The sequence below is a fragment of the Miniopterus natalensis genome, chromosome 1 (assembly GCF_054644295.1).
Source record: "Miniopterus natalensis isolate mMinNat1 chromosome 1, mMinNat1.hap1, whole genome shotgun sequence".
Taxonomy (NCBI): Eukaryota; Metazoa; Chordata; class Mammalia; order Chiroptera; family Miniopteridae; genus Miniopterus; species Miniopterus natalensis.
In genome coordinates this window covers 123,044,600-123,069,073 of record NC_142081.1, presented here as the reverse complement: position 1 = coordinate 123,069,073, position 24,474 = coordinate 123,044,600, and the positions used below count along the sequence as shown (strand labels likewise).

The 24,474-nt window shown below is 40.2% G+C and overlaps 1 long non-coding RNA gene across 1 annotated transcript in view; it reads right to left on the bottom strand.

Moving 5' to 3' along the window:
• The window catches only part of LOC107546353 (uncharacterized), a 105,441-nt gene extending 105,245 nt beyond the window's left edge, over positions 1–196 (bottom strand). Inside the window, exon 1 of the long non-coding RNA XR_001604118.2 lies at positions 167–196. This is a non-coding gene — a long non-coding RNA (uncharacterized LOC107546353). The remainder of the gene's footprint in view (positions 1–166) is intronic.
• Between the last annotated feature and the right edge of the window lie 24,278 nt (positions 197–24,474).

The following is a 24,474-nucleotide window of genomic DNA, read 5'->3' as shown; positions in this document are numbered from 1 at the left end:
TCGCCCTCTCGGTCCTCGCCCTTCCGAGAACTCTCACTTTCTTTCCCTGGTGAGGCTCCCTAGTGAGCCTGCCTCGGTAGCCTCGGAGAACCAGGAGAGGACATGTGCCTCCCACTCTCTCAGGGGTAGCGGCGAGGAAACCGACGCAAACTTCTGCTGCACTTACTTCTGGCAGAGGCTGCCGCCCCCTCGCTCTCCTCGCTCTCCCACGGGCAGCTGCTTCGCGGCGACCTGGAACCGCCAGGCTCGCATTCCTCACGCTCGCGCAGCTGCGAGATGCGCAAAACCGGGGGTCTCTCCCGGCCAGCGCGCCCAGGGCCGGGGTCCCAGGGCCGAGGTCCGGCCGCCGCGCGCGCCCGCGGGCTGAGCAGTAGCCGCCTCCAGCAGCCCGGGGATGCTGCGCAGGGCGCAGGGCGCCAGGAGCCTCCGCCTGGTCGTTCCTGTCCGAGTTGCAGTTTCAGTGCACGCCAGGACCGCAGCAGCCTCTCTGCCCTCCCCCGGCACCGCAACGACTTTCAGTTCACCTGAAGGCTGGCGATGCTCACCCGCCCGCGGGCAGCGTGACAGCGGGTGCAGAGGAGAGGGAGGAGCGCGGGAGCGGCGGCGGCCCCAGTGCGCCTCCAGCTTTCTAGGCGAGGAGCGCGCAACCCTCTCCAGCCGCTCTCCTCGGGACTGCAGTCCTGACGTCACCCCACCCCCCACCCCCAGGAAGAGCGGTGCGGAGGGTGGGGTGCGGGGAGTGGGGGTGAGGGAGTGTGAACAGGAGTGGGAGCGCGCGCGCGTGCGCGTGTGCGTGTGTGAGTGTGCACGCGAGAGCGAATGTGCCTCGCAAGGCTGGGGACCGGTCGGAACAGCAGCTGGATCCTGCGAGGAGCCAGAAATTGAGCTGCCCGCAAACCGGCGCCGAGAGGCTGCGGTGAACAGCGGGGGGCGCTGGCTTCCAGGTTGGGGCGGGAATACTACCGACGCCGACTCCGTAACGACCAAAGGAAATGGATTAACGCGGTAGGGGCGGTGGGATATCCGGCGCTGGTACTCTGTTTCCCCAAAGTTGGGGGATGCATTTCATGCCTTTAAAATCTGCATTAGAGATTTAAGAGGAAGAGAGGAGCAGACTGTGCGAGAGGGTTGGTTTTCATGCTCCTGTACGAAGGAGAAGGAATGGGGCTGGGGAGCAGCTGTCAGGGTCCTTGGCTTCCACTCCCCCGGCAGGGCCCTGGGAGGGACCCCGTTTTGGCGCGCCGAAGGCGGCTCTAGCCTTAGAGCAGCCCTCAGCCCTCTGCCGCGGTGAACTGAGAAGTTGATGCGAAGGGATCAAAGGGGCCGGGCCTACCCCGCCGAATTCCCTGCCCTGCGTCAACCTTGGGGAGTTTCCGCCAGGATCCGGGCAAACGCGCGCGGAATCAAGCGCGCGACACGGTGCCCGCGGGGTCTGGGCCTGAGGCCGCGGAAGTTAGGGCTGCCGGCAGAATCCCTTGGGACCACGCGACTGAGGCTGCAGTTTGAGTCTTCGCCACCCTCCAGGACCTTACTCTCGTAAAGGGCTGAAGTAGCCACCCAACTTTCCTCGTTCTTTGAAGTTGTCCTGGGGGCCCAAAATAGAAGTCTTTCTGCAGAGGCACCAAATAAAGGGTGTTTAAGAGGTTCTAGGATGGCTACCTCCTAGACCGTTTGACCGTTTTGTGAGCTTTGGGGCTGAGCGCGTGGCTCGCGCGCGCCTGCGGGCTCTGCGCGCGGAGGCTGCACGCAGCCCGCAGCCTCTCGCAGCCTCTCGCCGCCTCCCGGCAGAAGCAAAATGCGCAACGCGCTCGGGCCCGGGCTGCGCCCGCCGGCAGCAGCAAGGCGTCGGGCGCGCGATGCAGGGGCTGCCGGAGCCGCCAGCGGTTTTGCCCCGGTTGAGTGGCAGCGGTTTTTAACTGCAAGAGTCTTCCTTCCTGAATGGAGAACACTGATCCCTGGGATGCCAACTCTCCATTAAACTACTTGTTTAAAAAGGAAAGTGTGTCTGGTGGAAAGCAGGAAGTAAACGAAATGGGAGAAAAAGATACTCTGCCCATAAACACTTTCGAACTCCAACTTCTTAAAGTTACTAAAAAGTAAGATCAAACCGTGGTTGAGGCAGCAGAAAGTTGAATTGCAATCCTGAATCTCAAATGGAAACTTAACAAAACAGGAGCAAGTTTGGGATCTGGGTCTCCTGCCTTAGGTTTGATAATCTTAGGAATTCCCGTATTTGAACATTAGAATTCTAGCGAATTAGGTAATGTTATGGATATCCTTAACTATGGGTTGGATTTAACAAATAGAATAGTTAAAATAAGTAAAGATACAGAATGTTTCTAATTAGAACAAAGAACAAGGGAATTTCAGAGAAGAACATAGGGTGTCAACTTTCCAGGTCCTCTAGCAACCGTCCTATTTTTTTAATATATAAATTTGAAAACACCCTCTCATCATCAAGAAATTATATAACTAAATCCCAGTTAGGCATATTTCAAAAAGAACAGTTCCTCAGTAGGAATAACTGTTCCTGAAAAGTTTAATTCTGATTAATAGTATGGTTATAAGCATGTCATTGACAAAGGAATGGTCTGAAAATAGGATTGGGAAGTGGCAGCTATGCTGGTATCTGAACCTTCTAAATGGGGTCACAGTTTTGCTTCCAAAGGTTCAATGTCAAATGCTAGTTAGTGATGCTATATTAGCATAGCCACATAAGAAATGCTTTGGGCATCCCTCAAAGGAGCCACCCAATTACAAGAATTAGCCACTGTGGGTCATGTGGCAGGCCTAAGCACCCCTTATGGATTTCCTGTTGTATTGTGTTCACACTTCTGGGATAACTTTTTCACAATCTAGTGTGATTAGTTGCTTAAATTGTTCATCTCCCTTCTAAATTTATAATCTTTCCCAGAGCAAGAATTTTGTTTTGCTTTCCCCAGGACCCAGCACAGTTGCCTGGAAAATAAGTGGCAACCACTTAATAACTATGTTGACTGGATTAATTGTGTGGGGTTTTTTAAAGAGTATAAAATAACTACATTTTAAAATTTGTTTTAAACTGACTCATATGCCATCTATGTGAAACAAGCTATATATATAATTCTGCATATATATTTATATAGGAAATGGGAAGGAGAGAAAAGGAAAGATCAGTTTTCAGAAGGGTAACTGTCAGTGGCTGATTGGGAGTTCAAATTGTCCAGAGAAACATCACTTGCTGCCCTTGTGCTATGAGAATCCTTTCCTATTTGTTAATTGACATTTACATGTTTTAAAAATGTGTTGTTGGAACTCAGCAGCACTGTCCAAAATGCATTACGAACTGTTTCTCATTGCTTAGAATGCAGCATATTATTTAAGTTTGGTATTTGCATTTCTGATAAGTTAAGAAATACTGTTAGCTCATCTTGCCCTGGACTTTGCCCTAATCAGTGTGAAGACAGCTCACACTGGTCCAGGCACTGCCTATATGATCCAAAAGGCTTCAGGCCAATGCCTATGTGATTGCTCACAAACACAGGACATCTATGTCCAGGCAGTTCAATTACATGGTACATTCCAGGGACCAGGTGGAAAATTAGCTACACGCACAGACCAGTTCTTAACTACCATGGAGCTAGAACATCATTTACAAAGAAGGAACAGCTCTTTTGGGAGTGGCGGGGAGAGGAGGTGTTCAGGAGTGGAGATTATTTTAATATAGCAGTGGCTTTTCATCACACACGCCCTAGCCATTAAAGCATCTAAACCAAACCCTGTAGCAAACACAAGTTGGCAGAACTATGGAGACTCATAATTCTGTCCTTCTAGAAGCTCTCCCCTGAGCAAAGCAACCTCAGTGATACTCAATTTCTGCAATGAAAAAATGAAAAAGGGCAAAATAAGGATAAAAATTATTTCACAAAGGACTTCCCTAAAAATCAGTTAACACATATATCTTGTATATATTTATAGTAGATGTATATAAATGCACTTATATATGTAAGTGTATATATATGTGTGTGTGTATATATATACATATATATACTTATTGCTATGGTCAAAATTATTTGAATAAATCTGTCCAATTATGTAGATACATTTTTAGAGAAACATTTTAAAAGAGCCTAAAATAGCTCATAATAAAGAAAACATCAAAAATTGTAAACACTTGTTTTTAGAACATAGTAAATTTAGTATAAAACACTGGAATTTTTCTGCAACTCTTCACAGGGCTTAAATTTGTTCTTTATATTTTATTCTTTATGCTATATTAATAGCTTTGTATTTGAACTGCTTGTTTCGTGCCCTCTAATTCTGGTAGAATTAACCCCAAAGACAAAATCTAAGTGGTCAATTTCTTTTAAGAAGTTAAAGTCCTAAAATGACAAATTCAAATTTCAAAAATGTCATAACCAAAATAAGTAGTTGGCTAATATATTTATAGATAGTATTCCAAAATTACTAGTAAAGATTTGCAATAATTTTGTGATGAAAATTGAATTTGGCTGGTGTTATTTTAAATACATTAAAACATTTTACTTATACATGTGTTCATATGTTGCAATTATACTTCACCCTAGAATTTCAAAAAGGATTTAGACCATTCCCTGGATCTGATTTTTTTGTTTTGTGAATTAGAGGGTACTACTCATCCTAAATGGACTATACTGACACCGGGTATATTTTTGTCACATTATAAAACCTATTGAGCAATAGTAAAGAGACAAGTTGTTGTCTTTTGCAGTTTAGATATTGGAGAGGGCTTCTTCAAAGGGTAAGTTTTAGGGATTTTTATAAGGGGTGAACCTATGTGTAGATTTGCTTATATGTGAAAACAATGCTGCTAGTTAAAGTTTTTATTTTTCCCATCACTGGTATCAAGTCAAGGAAAGTCCTAACCAAGAGAATGTATTTAGAAGGTCAAGTTCCTATCAGACTTGGTTTCTGCCTCAAAGAGCCTATAATCTGGGATCATTTTTCTTCTCCTGCTTCCCTTGTGAACTCCTTCCTTCCTTCCTTCCTTCCTTCCTTCCTTCCTTCCTTCCTTCCTTCCTTCCTTCCTTCCTTCCTTCCTTCCTTCCTTCCCACTTTCTTCCTTCCCTCTTTCTTCCTTCCTCTCTTTCTTTTTATATATATCTTTATTGATTTCAGAGAGAGGAAGGGAGAGGGAGAGAGAGAGAAACATCAGTGATGAGAGAGTCATTAGTCAGCTGAATCCTGCATGCCCCTCCCCACTGGGGATGGAGCCCACAACTGGTGCTTGTGCTCTGACCAGGAATCAAGCCTCGATCTCCTGGATCATAGGTCGATGCTCAACTTCTGAGCCACGCCGGCCGGACAGAAACACTTACTTCTTTAACCCTGTTTTCTGCTTGGTCTCCTCACACTTTTGCCCAAAGTATCTGCTTTTCATTTACATTGTCTAATTCAGACAATTAGATTTTAGGCACCTTTGGGCAAAGCCCTTGTCTGCCTATGTGTTTATAAAGCAGTATGTACACTACTGCACTCCATAAATAATAACAGTAATCATCCTCTATACAAAATTAGAATGTTAGCATATTCAAACAGTCTAATATGCTGATTTGCTTTAGTGCTTCATAATTATCTCATGAAACCAGTGTATAATGGGCACTACATTATACAATCTTCCAAAAATATTCTGGCAGAGATGCACCTGCAGCTTTCCTCCACCTACCTCCAAGATGCAGAAATGGTAGGGTGATACTTAAGCTGTATTCATGTCGCAAACTATTCAAAGTCATCGCCTTTTCAGGCTTTTCCACCTGAAAAGCCCGTCAGCATTAAATATGGTTAAGATCTTTGTGTCCTGAAGAAGTGCCTTGAAAAAGAAGATCCAATGTATAATTTGCCCCACATAAAGCACAGCATGAGAATTATAGATTGCCACTAACTTGTCACAGGAAGGGATATTTATATAAGCTTTAACCATCCATAACTACCAATGGCCACAGTTGTAAGCTAGTTGAGCTTTCATTTTTCTGATGTCTGATGAAACAACAGTCAGAAAATTAGCCTTGACTTTGTTGAAAAAACAGCAAACTGCCTCCTACTTTCATATGCAGAGGAAAGAGCAAGGAAATTGATGAAAATGCAGTTGATAAATACCTCTTGATTTGTAATAAGTGGCACTGCTGATCTCTTCCTCCAACAAACTTGCCAGGTCGAGGTAATTAAGTTAGTACTGCAGCTTAAATCATTAAACAGACAGGATACAAGCCCAAAATACCCATGACACTTGGAAATATATAATGTTGAAAGAGCAGTACTACATAAAATTGAAAACCTCACACCATTTTATTACCTAAGAATGGGGAGCTCCCTGCCTTCCTTGCTTTTTGCCCAGGGGTTTCCTCCGATGCAGTAATGTTATTTTAATGTACTAGAATGGAAATCTTGGCCAGAAGCTACTGCTGTCAAAAATTCCAGTGCCTCATGCTGTATTTTTAGTCTTCTGAATTAATTGGACATAGCACCATAGAGTAAAAATCCCTTTGACACTGCTACATAAATACCTAAGGCGTAGCTCCCAGAAAGAACCGCCGGCTGGCCTCGGAGCTCACACGTGGGCAAAGGCGCTGAATCTGCACTTCGGCAGCCTGCCTCTCCGCGTTCTCTCCAGCAGAGCAAAACCCATTGATTTTTACAGTACATAGAGCTGACTTTTGAGGATGTTATCATTCGAAACATTATCCAATATACCAAAATAATCATTAGGCATGTGTATCTTTGCTTGTAGCCTCTTAAAACAACAACAAAAACTGCCTTAACCCAATTCTCAGATTTGTGTGTACAAGGCTGTGGCAAATGAGACATGCAAGTCAATGTGCCCTCTGGGACAAGTCTGTTAAAATGATAAAAGGAAAAATGTACAATGACTGTACCTGTTCTCTAGCAGCTACTTCTAAGTTTTAAACTAGACACTTCTTAGTTAAAACACCATCAGAAGATATATACTACTCAGTGCTGGGCAAGTGAAACAATATATATTAAAGGAGAAATACTTATGGTGGTGAGGGATGGGTGGGGTTAAGGTGAGAGGACACGTTCACGGGTGTTTAAGCTTGCATCCCAGAGGTCTACTTTCAAGAAGGGTATATATGAGTCAGGATTCAGGATAAGAAAGAGAAATTACTCTGGATATTTTAAGAAAGCAGTGATTCAATGTCTGAAAATAGGTAATCACAAATTTATTGGAAGATCCACAGGAAAAAGTTCTGAGAGGAGACCATAGACTCCAGAAATGACATGCAAGAAACACAGAGATGAACCCCTAGGCCAGCCATTACCTCTGAGGCTGTCACTGGAGCTATAAAAGAAAAAATCTGTCCCACTGTCACTGCTGTTTCTAGACATTCAGAAAGCAGCAGACAGCTAACGCAGGGACATTTTAATTCCTGTGTGCTTCTCTGCCAGCAGAAGCAGCCAAAGCTGGGAGGAATGTGGCCCCTGCCTCACTTCTGCTATCTGAATCTTACGTGTATATATGTGATTAGTGAGCTCTACCTTGAGTCCCCAACTTTTCATGAAGGGTCTGTGGGAAATGAAGTTTTAGCTGTCCAGCCTCTCCAGTTCTGGAGGTGGGATGATGGTTGAGTGAGTCAATTAACAGCATCAACCATCAGTAGCCAAGTAAGACCTTATACAAACACTCACCCCATTCTCAGACAGAGGGCGTGTTGAACGAAGCTGGGCTGTAGCGGGGAATGGGGTAATTTTGAGAACAGTAAATATCCATCACCCAGATGATCCTCACACAAGTGGCCTTGTGTCAGTGTCTTACAAAGAGAATACTAGTAAAACTGAGTGAGCCATTTCGCAGAAACCTCTCCAAGTTCCTAAGCAAGTTCTGAAGCAGCCCTCTGTGAGCCTCAGTAATGAGGTGTGTACACGGGAATGGGGTGGAGAACCTTCCTTCAAAGGAAACAAGGCAGATGTAGAAAAGACTGTGAAGACCATCGGCCAGAGACAGCACCAGCAATACCCCCGATGGCAGCATGACAGACCTGCCACATCAGGATATACATGGAGGAGCACACTACTGAGAGATGGCACCACTGCCAGCAGCAATAGCAATTCTAAGGATAGGTCCACAACTTTCAGTCCCCAGGACCAGAGAGGACCAGAGAAAAAACCACGTGCTCCCTAAGGTAGCTGAGAGTACCTTTCAAGAAGGAACCCTGCAGAGGTTCAGAAATAATTTGCTCACGTTGGGGCAGGGATTGATGAACAACCAGGTTTGGAAGTGACAGGTTAGGACAACAGGCCAAAATGAAAGTAACAAGCCTTTATCCACGTACTGTGATACTGCAAGCAAGAGGCACAAAGGGGTGCCGGCTGCCTGGTGTTCCATTTTCCCTATGGAATGGCACTGGGCAAGGGTCAGGTGGGTCAGTGCAGATTTGGGGACAGGGATGGTCTCATTGTTGAGCCCTGAGGAAACGGCTTCTGACTGTTTATGGACTCATGGGTGAGGAGGAGAGATTGGGGGGGGGGGGAGGACTAGGAATGGAAAAGTACTGACTTGGAGTTGAGAAAATGGCCTCAGTCAAAGCCACCATACTTGGGCCTCTGAATGGAAGGGCCGGGCTGGGCATGCAGACTTGTGGGTGAGCAAGGCTGGACCCAGGGCCCTGCATGACTGCTACTCCCTCCAGAAAACCGCCATGTAGTGGATGTGCACCAAGTCTGCTATGGGGCCTGGCAGGGAAAATCTTTGTAAATCTAGGATTTTGTCCTGGAGATGGACTCCTCAGGGGGTTGCAAGGAATGGTCTTTATGTGGAGAATTAAAGTCCTGTAATAGAGCATGGGAGTAGAGTTATATGAATAGTGTATATGTGTGTATGCACAAAGATGCCTATTAATTCCCCACTCTTGTGGTCGTCTGGAGAAACAGATTACATATTTTTAGACTATATCCACATGAAGATATGTAAAAAGATTTTTAAAATCCAAGACACCTATGAAGAAATGTACTATTCTTTCAAAACTTGCTTATTTGCTCCCGAACACTGCCAGCAATGCCTTAAATTATAACAGCTATGTTAACAGTGACTCTGGTGTCTGAATTGTTTTTTTCTGGAACTTCTGAAATATTTTAAAAATAACTATAACAGGAAAACAGATGAATAAAAAGCTCCAAAACCCAAGCACAATTCATCTTGAAAGACTTCCAAGGAGGTGGCCTATATCTGCGCATGTACTAATTACATGTGGTCCCCCTTCATTTTCTCTGTGACCCTCTGGGAAGCAATGCAGTTTAGGCAAAGGGAAACAGGTCATTCCTTCTTAGACTTCTTTTATTATTATTATTGATTTTTTGAGAGAAAGGGAGAAGGATAGATAGATAGAAATACCAATGATGAGAGAGTCATTGATCGGCTGCCTCCTGCACACTCCCCACTGCGCGGAATCAAGCCCGAAACCCAGGCATGTGCCCTGATTGGGAATCGAACGGGGGCCTCTTAGTTCCTGGGTTGATGCTCAACCACTGAGCAACACCGGCCTGGTCTTTTTTAGACTTTTGATGAAGATTTTGTACCTCCCTTAGGCTATTTTTTGTTTGTGTGTTTTTCTCTCTGGCTGCTACCTGCACACACATTTTTGGAACTCTTTTTCAAGGGAATCTGAGGGGAAATGGAGATAGCAATACATCCTGGATTAAAACACAGGCTTTTCTTGTCTTGAGGACTAAAAAAAGGATTTATATACTAATTTAGGGAGTTTCTTTTAAAATACAGCTAAAGTCCAATTATCTTATGCTGATTATTTTTAGTGTTTGGTGCATATATGGGACAGATGTCATGTTTCTGGGTGCCCAACACTTTCAAACATCTCCTAATTTTGGGAAATGTTCCACTTCATAAATTCCCATCTTTTCAAGATTAAAAAAGTGGATATCTCATTTGCTCAGCCTCCTTTGGAGCTAGAAAGAAGCAGGGAAGTCACCAGTAGTCTGTTACACCCCCAGGAGACATCAGTTCAGAAATGAGAAACATGAGATATAACCTCTGTGTGGAGCATCCATTTTACTGGAGAGGCTGATGACAAAGACTTTCAGCTGTTAGCAGAAACTGTGACAGCAAGAAGTCTTAACAAGTGGAATTGGCACTGGGAGCAGAAACCGTTGAAGACAAGTTGAGTTACAGGCAGCCTTGCAAACTCAAGCATCTAGTACAGTGGCAACGAAGGTCATGTTTCTCCTTTAGCCAATTCTATGGTGTGGTTTAGAAGTGTTAGTGAAATATTAGTCCTGATCTTATTGCTTTATACTGGAATTATGTTGAATCCATAGATAAATTAGGAGAGAATTGGCATCATCAATTTTAAGTCTTCCAACCTATGAATACAATAGCCTCTCCTTTTATTTAAAACTCAATTTTTTTCTTGGCATGGTTTATAGTTTTCAATATACAGGCCTTGCATGTTGCTTGTCAGACTTATCCCAAACATTTCATAATTTTGGTACTGCTGAAATTATATTATTTTTAATTTCAATTTCTGACAGCTCATTGCTAATATATAAAATCACATTGACTGTAGTATATTCATGTTGTATCCTGCAACTTTTCTAAATTGTTATTAGGTTCTAGAAATTGTTTTGTACATTTCCATTGAATTTTCCCCACAGGCAATCATGTCACTTGTGAATAAAAACAGTTTTACTTTTTTCCCTTCTGATGTTGAAGCCTCTTATTTCTTTTCTTTACCTGATTTGTACTGGCTAAAAGTGCAAATGGTAATTTATAAAAGTGGTGAGAGTGGATATCCTTGTTTTGTTTCTCATCTTAAGGGGAAAGTATTCAGCCCTTCAATAGTAAGTGTGAAGTCAGCCACAAATGTTTCATATATTCCCTTTATCAAGTTGAGAATAAAATTTAATCAGCAATGGAATTTTTTCAAACACTTTGCCTGTGCATATTGAGGTATTCATGTAGTATTTCTTTTCACTTTGTTAGTATAATGAATTATATTGATGGATTTTCAAATATTAAACCAACCTTGCATTCCTGAGATGAGTCTCACTTGGTCATATATGTTATTTTTTTTTAATATTCATTGTTAGATGTGATTTGCTAGTTTGGTTAAGAATTTTGTATATATGTCCAATGGGGATATTGCTTTGTGGTTTTCTTTTCTGGTCATATTTGATTTTGGTATATGGGTATTGTTATCCACAAAGAATGAGCTAGATAGTATGCCCTGTGCTTCAGTTTTCTGAAAGAGTTCATATAGAATAGGTATTGTCTCTTCCTTAAGTATTTAGTAAAATTCACCAATAAAAATTGAATTTTCATTTTAGGAAGTATTTTAACTATACATTCAATTACTTGGATAGATGTAAGGCTATTCAGGTTATCTCTTCCTCTTGAGTGAGCTTTAGTGGTTTGTCTCTTTTATGGGATTTGTTTATTTTCTCATAGTTGTCAAATTTATTGTCAGAAAGTTGTTTATAATATTCTTAATTATCTATTTATATCTGTAAAATCTGTAGTATATCACCTCTTTTATTGGTCTATATCACCTGATATTGGTATATAGTGTCTTCTCTTTTTTGTTTCTGATAAATATGGCTAAAGGGTTATAAATTTTACCTACTATCTCAAGGAGCTGGCTTTTGGTTTCACTGACTTTTTTTTTCTTTTTCTGTTTCCACTCTAATCTTTTTGTCCTATCTTCTGTTTACTTTGAGCTTAATTTGCTCTTCTTTTTCTAGTTTCTTAAAGTGGAAACAAAGGTCAATGATTTGAGACCTTTCTTATTATCTAGTAATATAGACATTTAGTACTCTAAATCTTCCACTAATTACTGCTTTAATGGCATTCCGCATATTTTGATATTTTCCATTTTTGCTTCTATTCAATACAAAATACTTTCTAATTTCTTTTTTATTTCTTAATTGACTCATGGGTTATTTAGAAGTGTGTTACTTAGTTTCTGAATATTCTGAATTTTTGCAGAGACCTTTCTGTTATTGATTTTCTAACCTAATTCCATTGTGGTCAGAGTACTTGTTGAGACTTTTTATGGCCTAAAACACAATTTATCTTGGCTAATGTTCCAGGTGCATTTGAAAGGAATGTATATTCTGTTTTCGTTGAATAAAGTTTTCTACAAATATCAATTAGGTCAAGGTGATTTATAGTGTTATTCAAATCTCCTATGTCTTACTGATATTCTGTCTATTTGTTCTATTGATTAGATTTAATTATCTGATTACATTCATGGATTCATCTATTTCTTCATGTAGTTCTATCAGTTTTTTGTTTCATGTATTTTGAAGCTTTTTTATTAAAATGTGGGATTATTGCCCGGCCAGGCGTGGCTCAGTGGTTGAGCATTGACCTAGGATCCAAGAGATCATGGTTCGGTTCCTGGTCAGGGCACATGCCTGGGTTGGGGGCTCGATCCCCAGTCAGGAGTGTGACAACACTCTCATCATTGATGTTTTTATCTCTCTCTCTCCCTCTCCCTTCTTCTCTCTGAAATCAATAAAGATATATATTTTTTAAATGTGGGATTGTTATGTCCTCTTTATGAAATGAAGTTTTTATCATTATGAAATAATCGTGTTTAAACATAATATTCTTTGTTTTGAAGTCTAGTTTGTCTGATATTAATATAACCATTCTAGCTTTCTTTAGATTAGTATTAGCATGCTATCTCCTCTTCCATCCTTTTACTTTTAACTTATTTGTGTCTATTTACTTAAAGTACATTTCCTGTAGGCAGTTAATAGTTGGGTCTTGCTTTTTGAACCAGTCTGAAAGTTTCTGCCATTTAATTAGGGTATTAAATCCTTTAATTTTATGGTTAGATTTAAATCTACCATCTTTCTATTTATTCCATCCGTTTGTTCCCCTTTTCTTCATTTTATGCATTCTTTGAATTAATAAAATATTTTATCATTTTATTTTATCTCCTTTGTTGGCTTATTAGATATAATTTTGGTTTTGTTATTTTGATTATATCACATATTATAAAACAACCTGTCTTTTGTGCTATTGTCAAACATTTCATTTCTAATGTGTTTTAAATGCCACAATATATTATTATTGTTTTTGCTATATATAGTCAGTTACCCTTTGCAGAGATTTAAGTAAGCAGGAAAAGGGCCTTTTATATTATGCATATTATTATTGTTTTCAGTGCTCTTCATTCCTTTGTATACATCCATATTTCCATCTGGTATTTTCATTCCGTCTGAAGGCCTTCCTTTAATATTTCTTCTATTATGTCTCTGTTGGTGATGAATTCTTTCTGCTTTTGTATCTGAAAAAGTCTTTATTTCATGTTTGTATTCTAAAGTTATTTTTACTGAGAATAGAATTCTTAGTTGACAGTTTTTCTTCCAGCCTACTTTTGAGATCTTGCTCCACTGCCTTTTCACTTGTATTGTTTTCTTGAAAAATCTTCTGTAACCCTATCTTTGCTCCTCTCTACTTAATATGTCTTTTTTTCTATGGCTCCTTTTGAGATTTTTCTCTTTCTCATGTTTTGGAGAATTTTATTATTAGGTTCCTTGATGCCTTAGTGTAGTTGTCCCCTCCTCTTCCTCCTCCTTCTTCTTCACTTTCCCCTTGTGTTTTATTTACCATCATGGATATATCAGGTCTTAGTTTTTATCAAAATTGAAAAAATTTTAGTCATTATTTCTTCAAATATTTTTCTGTCTCAACCTCTCTGTCCTTTCTTCTGTAAACTTCAAGTTCACGTATGATAGAACAATGAAGTGGTCCCACATCTCAATGACTTCTTCTTGTGTTCTTTTTAAACTTTTTTTTCTGTATATTTTTCATTTTGCATAGTTTCTATTGCTGCGTCTTCGAGTTTAATAATTATTTCTTCTGCAATATGTAATCTGTCAATAATCCTATTAGTGAATTTTTCATCTCTGAGATTTTAGCTATTATCCCTAGAAGTATGATTTAAGTTTTTTATTTATATCATGTTTCTACTTATTTAGTCCTTCCTCCATCTTTTTGAACACCTGGCATACAGTTATAATAACCATCTTAATGTCTTTGTTTGCTAATTCTAGCATCTGTTTCCATTCTGGGTCCACTTTGATTTGTTCAGTTTTTATCTTCATTTGAATCATATTTTCCTGCTTCTTTGCATGCCTGATAATTTTTCATTGGATGCCAGTTGTTAAGAATGTTACCTTGTTGGGTGCTGAATACTTTTGTACTTCTGTACATACTCTTAAGCTTTGTTCTTAGATGCAGTTACATTATTGTGAAACTGACTTGTTTGGATTTGACTTTTCTGATTTGTTGGGCAGGTTCAAAGTAGTGCCCAGTCTAAGGCTAATTATTCCCCACTTCTTAGGCAAGATCCTCCTGAGTGTGCTAGCATTGCCTTATTATGAGTTTCTCATTATAAGTTTCCCATTTTGACTGATGGCAAAAGACACTATTTCAGGCCCCAGGTGAAAATCAAGTATGTTCACTCCGATCTTTTCCGATTAGATTCTTTCCCCTGCTTCAAGTAGTTCTCTCACATGCATGTGTTTATCAGTATCCTACAGAATACTGAATAGGTACTTTTTGAAGATCTCTGGAGTTCCTTCTCTGTGTTGCTTTCTCCTCTCTGGTATTCTGGTCTGCAAACTTCAGCAGGCTTTGCATCCCCAGATTCCCAACTTCATCATGCATAATTCTTGCCTAATTTTTCAGGGAAATCTGTTCTTCATTGGCTGATATCCAATTTATATGGAGAGGCAAAGGAAAGGGAAGAACCAAAACAATTTTGAAAAAACAGAACAGAGTCAAAGGCCATGTATTCCCTGACCTTAAGTTTCACTATAAAAAAGTATGATAGTGAGATATTGATTTAAGAATAGGTAAATGGAGTATGATATAAAGTCCAGTAATAGCCTCACACAAGTATACTTTATTTATTTTTGACAAAGGAGCAAAGCAATCTGATGGTAAAAGAATAATCTTTTTAACAAATGTTACCTTAAAATAGGCATACATATATGAAAAAGTAAACCTTGACTTATACCTCACATCTTTACAAAAATTAATTCAAAGTAGTCTAAGTATAAGATATAAATCAATAAAACTTTTATTAAAAAAATAAAAGAAAATCTCTGTGACCTTGATTAAGCAAAGAACTCTTAGTTGTGACACTAAAAGCACAATCTATATAAGGAAGAATTGATAAATTGTACCCTGTTAAAATTAATTACTTCTGCTCTGTGAAAGTCACTATTTAAAAAGTGAAAACATAAGACACAGGCCAGGAGGAATTATTTGCTAGTCAAATATCTGAAAAACAACTCATATATCCAGAACATGTTTTTAAAATTTTGAAATTCAATCATAACAAGACAAACAACATTATATAAAAAATGAGCAAAGTATTTCAAAAGGTACTTCACCAAATAAGATATAAATAAGTATGTGAAAAAGTGATCAGTATTATTCATCATTAGGGAAATGCAAACTTAAACCAATACTTGATACCACTATTCGTCTATTAGAATGACAAAAAACAAACAGATAAATTCTAATAATATTCATCCTGGTGAGGTTGTAGAGCAACTGGAACTCTCATACACTTAAGAATGCAGAATGATACAGCTACTTCAAAAAACAGTTTGTCAGTTTCTTTCAAAGTTAAATATACATTAACCATGTGACCTAGCAATCTCACTCATAGAGGGTGGAATTGAAACGAAAACCTATTTACACACAAAGGCCTGTGTGCAAATGTTTGTATTAACTTTATTCTTAATCACCAAAATCTGGACTCAATCCAAATGTCTTTCAACAGAGGAATAGAAACACAATTGGTGATGCATCTACATAATGGAATACTAATCAGCAAAAAGCAGGAGGGGGGTGGTGATGAGCAGCTAATGTAAGTAATAGGATGGATGAATCTCATATGCATGATGCCAAATGAAAGTAACTGGACACAAAAATGTAAAGAATGAATAATTCCATTTATATGATATTTTAGCAAAGTAAAAACTTAGGAATGGTAAAAGATCAGTGATTTCTAGTGTTAGGGCTTAGAGGAGAGACGGACTACATACATAGGGTAAACATGAGGGTATTTTGGAGGATAATGGAATTGTTCTATTTTTCTATTGTGGTTGTGATTTGTTACTCTTTGCATTTGCCAAAACTCATAAAATTGTAAACCCAAAAGAGTGAACACCACTGTATATAAATTAAAAAATAAAATTTAAAAACCTATATACTGAATATTGAAACACCCACTCTTTTTCCATGACTCAGCTCCAAAAATGTAAGCAACTAGGCATATTCCTCAAGGCTGGAGACTGGAGAATTCTTTTCTCTTGAGATATAAAAAAGCTGAGTGGAAGATAAGGAGAAGATTTGCATATACTGACATTTGATAATACTCACTGAAACAGCTGGGCCTCTGCTGTGAAATTTTCATGAAATACCAGTAGACAGGTCCTCCTGCACACACTTATATTCCAAATAGCTTCTTAATATAAAGAGGCATCCAAGAAGCCTAAGCATTCATGGGAAATGAAATAATGCAGAAAGTTGAAGACAATTTTTAAACCTGTATTTAATATCCTCAAAGAGCTAAGAGAGATGTTGACTCCATAAAAAAAATAAAGAATACTTGAAAATTAAAAACAAGGTACACAAAATAAAAAATATCAGAAAGGCTGGAAGATAAATGGAGGAATAAATCTCAGAAAGTAGAATGTAAAATAAAAAAATATAAAAGAGGAAAGGAAAATTCTGGAAAGTTGCCTGACTGATTCAAAATTTCATAAACAAATAATAGGTAATACGAAAAAGGAGGAAAATGAAAGCAAAGGAGAGGAAATTTGGTCAATAAAAAATATGAAATAATTTCCTAGAATTGAAATGATGAGCCCAGAAAAAATGAACAAGAAAAGACTCAAGCAAAGGGACCCATGGTATTATGAATTTTTAAAACACCAGAGAATTTTCTGAAAATCCAAAAAGCTTCTGGGGAAAAGATTTACTACACTCAAAGCATAAAGAATCAGAAAGACATTAGACTTTTTATCAGAGACATTGGGAACTAAAAGACAATGGAGCAGAACCTTCAGAATTGTGGGGGGAAAAATAGGATCCGTATCCAACCATCCTATTAAAAGTCCAAAGGTGATATAAACACATTTTTAGATATTTGAAGTCTCAGAAATGTTATTTGCCAATTCCCACACACTTTCTCAGGAAGCTAGAGGATGGTTTTATGCAACAAAATAAGATAATAAGCAAGAAAAACAAAGAGAATAAATCTGAGGAACAGGGATTTGATACAGGAGTCCCAAACAAAGGGAGTCCCAAGGTGCTCTCTGCAAAAAGCCAGATCACATCACTCAGGCAGAGGGGGAAAAAGATAGACAGAGTCAAGAAATATGTCTCCAGGGGGAAACAAGCTGGAATTGATAGATTGCCTGTTGTTTCAATATGTGGAAAAGTATTTAATGTAGTATCATAGGTATTGCAGCTCTTGTGAAGAGTTTGAGAAGAATTTGTTATGGGAACTTTAAAAAAACTAGCAAATAAAATTGAAGCTAGTGTCAACTCCAAGAAAAACAAAAAGTTTCATAAAAAAGAAAATACAATCATAAAACAAAATTTTTCTTGGCAGTGAATAAAACTTTCATAGCCATTAAAATGTAACATTAATTATTTATTTTAATAAAAAATGTTATTTAAGTATTTTGGGAGGGTGGAGGAAGGAAGAAGTTGAGGGGTGGAGTGATTTTGTAAGAGTTCCAAATGCTCTTCATTCATTTTATGAAGTCAAAAAACAATGTCTAAAACTGAGAAATCAGAGTGAGAGTATTATTTAGAATTATGTAGGCAATTATTCAGAAGAAATAACAAAAAAGAAATAAAGAGGATGCTTCTGAGAAACCCAGCTCGAGTATTGGGGCAAGAGAACACTGTTTTTTATAAGATGTGTTAATTTTTAAAACTTCATGCTTTTTTTACTTTGATAAAAATAGAATTTAAACATTTTTCACTGTGATTGCCTATTGTGAGAATGTCAGTCAGAGTGGAAGGCTGCAGGATAATATTTTTGGAGAAAATGGAAGCTGTTTTCTGTTTTTTCAAATAGGCCTAGACATTGGACTAGCCCTGTGAGTTTCTCGGGAGGGAAAGAAGCACAGCATGATTTTTAAGGTTCAAATCTTCTTATAACATTGTTTTCTTTAAAAGAAGCAAAGGGATAAAAATTCTTATATTTTAAAATTTCCTTTTTAATTCATTTTCTTTTTATGTGGTCTTTTAAATAGAATTTTTTTCTGTCAACATAGTCACCCAGAACTTTAATGCCAATAATATTTTGCTTCCCTAGACAGCTGGTCAAGAGTCTATATAATAAGATTGGCCCTGACATTATGAAATTGACATAACAAAATGTCACTATAGACAGGAAAATGTGGAATCAGATTAAAACCTGATTTTAAAGGCAGCTTTTGGCTCCTCAAGAAAGAACTTGGCCCTCAAAAAAGATTCCAGAATGGCATCTTGAAGCTGAAGTCCCACACACAGGGCCAAGTTGCCCCAATAGAGCTTTGTGGGAGAAGTGGTTAAGTGGTCATTTTTTATGAAATCCAGAAAAACTGCTCAATATGCTCAGGACAGTGACTGATGAAATAAAACATGCCTCTGAAGGTCTCCACGGCACTACTCTCAGCAACCCTTTCCTTTGCTCACTTCCTCTCAGTCCCCTCTCCTCCTTGGATTTTCCTCTTCCTCAGTCCCTATACCCCAACTAAAGTTCTTTTCACCAGAAAGTAGTTTCTGTGGCATGGGCAGGTCCCAGCCATAGTTTGTAGGTAACCCCATGTATGCTACCAGTAAGAAGCTGGCCTTGATCTCTTGACAGAGAAGTCTTCATTCAAATAAATATCAATATTTTCTTGTTTGTTTTGTTTTGCTCTGTTTTAAGATCATAGAACAAACTAAATTCTGAAACTGCCCTCTTACAAAAGCAAACTGTCATGGAGGAACAAAAAGAGCTTGAAAAGCCTACAAGGTCTTTAGAAAGAATGAATGAGGCAACTTAAAATGATATTATTACTGCTTTGAATCAGCACACTACCAATAAGCCCTTAAAAGCATGTTTATTGCTTAGCTGGGTAATGCTCTTTAAAAGGTTTCAATGTACGGCACCACATGGCACCCAAAGGAATAAGATTAGCTGTGGCGAAACATGAGGCTAATTCTTTATCATTTGCAGGAGGAGGGATTTTCTTTCAGTTATAGCACTGAAAATAGAGCCAACTTATTCTCATTGGTTTCCTCATTTTAAATGAGATAGTGTGTTTCTGAGCAGCTGAGTGAAACAAGGAACCTATATAAAGCATGGATGCTTAGAAGAATAAGGCACCAGAGTGCCTTAAAATAGATAGAGAATAAAAGTCTAAATTATTCATTTCTTAGGTTTGGACAACTCCACTGGAGCCTCACTGGGACATTCTGTGTCCTAGATTAGAATTTATTAAACTATATACAAAAAGGCAAAGTTACTGAAATATCCACCTGATGAATTATTCTCATTCATAGGTACAGTGCATCTTAGACTTTTCTGGGACAGTTCCAATGTAAATTTATTTTATTCTTTTCTATAAACATTCAATGTTTAACCAAACATGGTTTCATATTATTCATTTTAGAGATTAGAAAACATGTTGCTGGACAGTGTGTTCTGATTTTAAATTTATAAAATAGGGTCATCATGAACCCTCAAAAAATGTGATATTCCAGTATACAATACTCAGGAATCTGAGCTAATTTAGCTTAGATTCACAAAATCATTGGAACATAAAAGCACTTGTAAGATAATATAATGTATCCTTCTCTTTCAGGTAGACAGTTACACCTGAATCATTCCAGAATAGTTAGAATTTATCTTATTTCTGAAGATGGTCAGAAAAGCAGATCAACACACATCTTCTGTTATACATCCCATCTCTGAATGCGCAGCTATCTCTGGATGAGAGAAAGAATAAAGTTCTAGACCTAGTCATCCACACCTATGATCAAAGGCTGTTTGCCCCATATCTAACTGATGGAGAGGGTCCAAATGCCATTTTTTCCTAAACCATTCTCAAAGTCAGCAAAAATGACATATATCATTCTTGCAAATTTGTTGCAGTGTAAAAGACCTTTTTTATATTGCTACCCTATAATTTCTAGGGTAGCAATACCTGATCTTCTTCTCACTGGTCCTTTCACTACTAGCTAACCCAGGGGCTCTCTAGAACTCTCAGTGCCTAGTAAATAAGCTCCGTGACATCATTAACTTAGTCACTGAACACTTACTTACTCCATCTCCTTCTTTAAGTGAAATCTGTCTCTACTCTGAAGAACAGCGCTTATCCACAGCTCTAGCCACTGAACACTGCTAATCTCCCAACAGTGCTGTTGCACGGTCAGGAGGTAGAGATGGCATTACTTCTCTAGCTTTATGTAAAAATGCCCTCCTTTAAATGCTTATGCCACTTTACCACCATCTTCTCCCTCCTCTTTATGTTTATTTTTGAGGTCCTGATAACTTCTCTCATCCATTAATGACAACTGGCTCACATCCTCATTTTCTACCCCAAGTCTTACCATATTGACCATTGTTAATGTAGATGACCCATTCAACACCTCAACTCCAACAATTTTCACCTCTAATCCTCTGCAATCATACATTACCATGGCCATACCATGGATCTGGTGGTCATTTATAAAAATGCCTCTAAAGTCTTCAAGTCCAGTTTTCTACTTCCTGACCAAACTTAATCTTCTAGGCCTTCCTTGACCTCAAGTTATTGATTATCTGAAGTACTGCCTCACCAGCTAATTCTATTTCTTGTACCCCAGTCCTTTTGCAACAACTGCCTGGGGCTACAATCCTGGATTCCTACTATGATACACTTTCTCCTGTCCCATACCCAGATGAATAAACCCTTCTAGAACTGCAGCTCCAAACCATTTCAAAGCCACAGTCTTCAATCTCAGCTGTGCCCTTAGTCTCACCATCAGAAAATCCTGTAATTTATCATTGGTCAGTTCCCAAATTATCATTTCAGACCAACTCTCCTCTCCTCTTTACATCTCCCAAGCACTATAATCATCTTTCATTACATCCGTTTCAGTATACAGACTGGTGTTTTGGCACTTAGAAAAAATTGAATCTACATGATATGACTTTCCTTAATTTTTTCTTCCCTTCTCCTTTCCTTTATAAACTGTAGCTTCTCTCACACTCATTCTTCCCTCATTTCCTCTGACCCCAGGCAATGAGCTACAGTCCATGGCCAAATTCTGTAGGTGGACCCTGGCTCTTATCTTTTCATGCCAACTTTAGAGCCCTGAGCCATCAGCCATCTTCTATTTCTCTTTGCTACCTACAGAGCAAAGTCCAAACTTCCTATCATGGCTTATTCCAACTTCATTTCTTTTCTCTGTCATCCACTCTTTTGTGGTGTAGAACTGCACTGACCAACATGGTATCCACTAGCCACATGAGGCTTTTTAAATTTAAACTTATTAAAACTAAATAAAATTAAGACTTAGTTATTCAGTGGCACGAGCCATTTTTCCAGTGCCCAACAGCCACATGTGCCAAGTGGCTCCTTTATTGAACACTGACATAAAACATTTCCATCATCGAGGAAAATTCTCTCAGACAGCTCTGCTCACCTTTACTGAAAATCTTCTCCTAAAGGACCAAGATTTCCTACGTCTTTGGACCTTTGCACAAAGATGTAACAACAATTTCTACATGACAGCATCTAACTGGTGATAGGGTCTAACTCTGGCATCCTATACATATTATTATGTGGACATCCACTTCCAGAAACTTTTGGTGTTGTTGTGAACTGGCCCTATTTATGTGGTAATTATTGGACCCTTACAGCACCCATGTGTTTTTTCTTGCTAAATAAAAGCAGAGACTAGGAAGATGTACTATTGGGGAGATGAGCCATTATAGTTTTAAGGAGGGCTTTTTGATTTCACCATGCCAATCTTTCCAAATCTCCATGTAATTAAAAACTAAACTGTCGGAACAACAAGATGGCAGCGTAGGTAACAGCTGCACCCGCCGCCTCCCGCAACCACATCAAAATCACAACTAAAATACAGAACCACCATCACTCTGAGCCTCCTGAGATCTGGCTGAACAGAAGCCCCACAACCAGGGAGCTGAAGAAGCACCGAGACCAGGAGGAGGGGCACAGACGCGGGCGGATCGGGGCTGAATTGGAGACGTGGCCGCGGGCCCACACCCGGTGCCGAGGTTGAAACCCGGGAGGGAATCTCAGCGGCGGAGTTTTCCCAGAGGAGGGAGGGGTCCCAGCCCCACAGCAGGCCCCCAGCCCAGGGCTCCAGGCCAGGAAGAGACGTCCCCACAACTTGGGGCTGTGAAACCAGCAGGGACTGTCCCTGAGGGTCCCGGAGGCTGCAGGAGCCCCAGCAGCTCCTCTAAAGGGCCCGGCACGGACTCACTCAGACGCGCTCCCTCTGAGCCCAGCGCCGGGCAGCAGCCTGAAGGGACCCGGGACACTCGGGGAGGAACTAACCTGCCTGAAATCAGGGAGAGAGGTGGAGGGGCGGCTTCCTCCCAGGCAGAAGAGCTGGCAGAGGCCATTGCTCCTTTGGCGAGTCCTCCCGGCACAGTCGGCAGGCAGGCGCCATATTTGAGTCGCCAGCGCCTGGCTCACACCTTTGGCCCCGCCCCGTGACTCCCGGAGGCCCCGCCCCTCCCCACCTGCAGCTCATCCAGGCCATTTCCAGTGGCTTTTCTGTGCAAGTGGCCTCTCGAGCCTCATGCTTAGGACTTTCCTAAAAATCTCTCAAACAAGCAGCAGCGGGCCCCATAGGGCTTGATAAGTGGCCCCAGGCCTGGCACTAGCTGCAGTCTCCATTGCATCATAGCTTGGCCTCTCCTGGACACCTCCAAGCCCAGTACAAGTAGTAGCCAGCTACGGTTTGCTGTGTAGCTCAGGCTGGGTGGCCCTGGGCAAGGCACTGGCAGAGGCTGACTTTGCACCTCCCTGGAGGCCCCAGAGACAGTGCACCTGGTGGTCAGACTCAACCACACTGGATTACAACCCTACCACATCCACGAGTGACACTCAAAGGGTGCACTTGGTGAACACCAAAACTCCACTGAAGTAAATCCTGCTCCATAGGGGTGTCTCCAGCACAGCAGCTCTTTGACTGTAGTTGCAGCTGGTCCTCACAGCTGATTGGCCTGGGGGTCAGTTCCTCCCAGTGACACCAACAGCAACCAAGGCTCTACTACAACAGGACAGCGCACACAGCCCACACAAGGGAGCACTAGAAGGCCCAGCTCAGGTGACTGGGGAGGCTGAGCCACTGGACCCTATAGGACACCTACTACACAAAGCCACTCTACATATTCCAGGAGACATAGCAGCTGTACCTAATACATAGAAACAAACACCTGAAAGCAGCCAAAATGCGGAGGCAAAGAAACATGTCACAAAGGAAAGAACAGAAGAAATCTTTAGAAGAGGAACTAAATGAAATAGATCTAAGCAAGCTAACAGAGAGTTCAGAATTTTGGTTATAAGGATTTTTAAGCAGACTGTTAGGGAAATAACTGAGAAAATCGATAACATAATAAAGTACCAATTTGAAATGAAGGCTACAGGAACTGAAGTGAAGAATAATTTACATGGAATCAACAGCAGAGTATAGGACGCTGAGAATCAAATGAGCAATTTGGAACATGAGGAAACAAAAAACACCCAACCAGAAGAGCAAAAAGAAAAAAGAATCCAGAAGTATGAAAATAGTATAAGGAGCCTCTGGGACAACTTCAAGAGGCCCAACATTCATATTATTGGGGTGCCAGAAGAGGCAGAAAGAGACCAAGGAATTGAAAACCTATTTGAAAAAATAATGACAGAAAACTTCCCCTACCTGGGGAAAGAAATCAACTTACAAGTCCAGGAAGCACAGAGGGTCCCAAAGAAGAGGAACCCAAAGAGGCCCACAGCAAGACACATCATAATCAAAATCTCAAAGGTTAAAGACAAAGAGAGAATCTTAAAAGCAGCAAGAGAAAAGCAGTTACCTACAAGGGTGCACCCATACGACTGTCAGCTGATTTCTCAACAGAAACTTTGCAGGCCAGAAGGGAGTGGCAAGAAATATTCAAAGTGATGAAAAACATGGAACTACAGCCAAGATTGCTCTACCCAGCAAAGCTATCATTTAGAATTGAAGGTCAGATAAAGAGCTTCACAGATAAGAAAAAGCTAAAGGAGTTCATCACCACCAGACTAGCACTACAGGAAAAGTTGAAGGGTCTACTTTAAGAAGAAGCTAATGAACAAAAGAATCTGATGAACTAAATAGATCCAGAGACATTGACACATGTAACAGGCGATCATATTTCAGGGGAAAGAGGGAAAGGAGGTGGAGGGTGGGAAGAGATTAACCAAAGAAGTTATATGTAT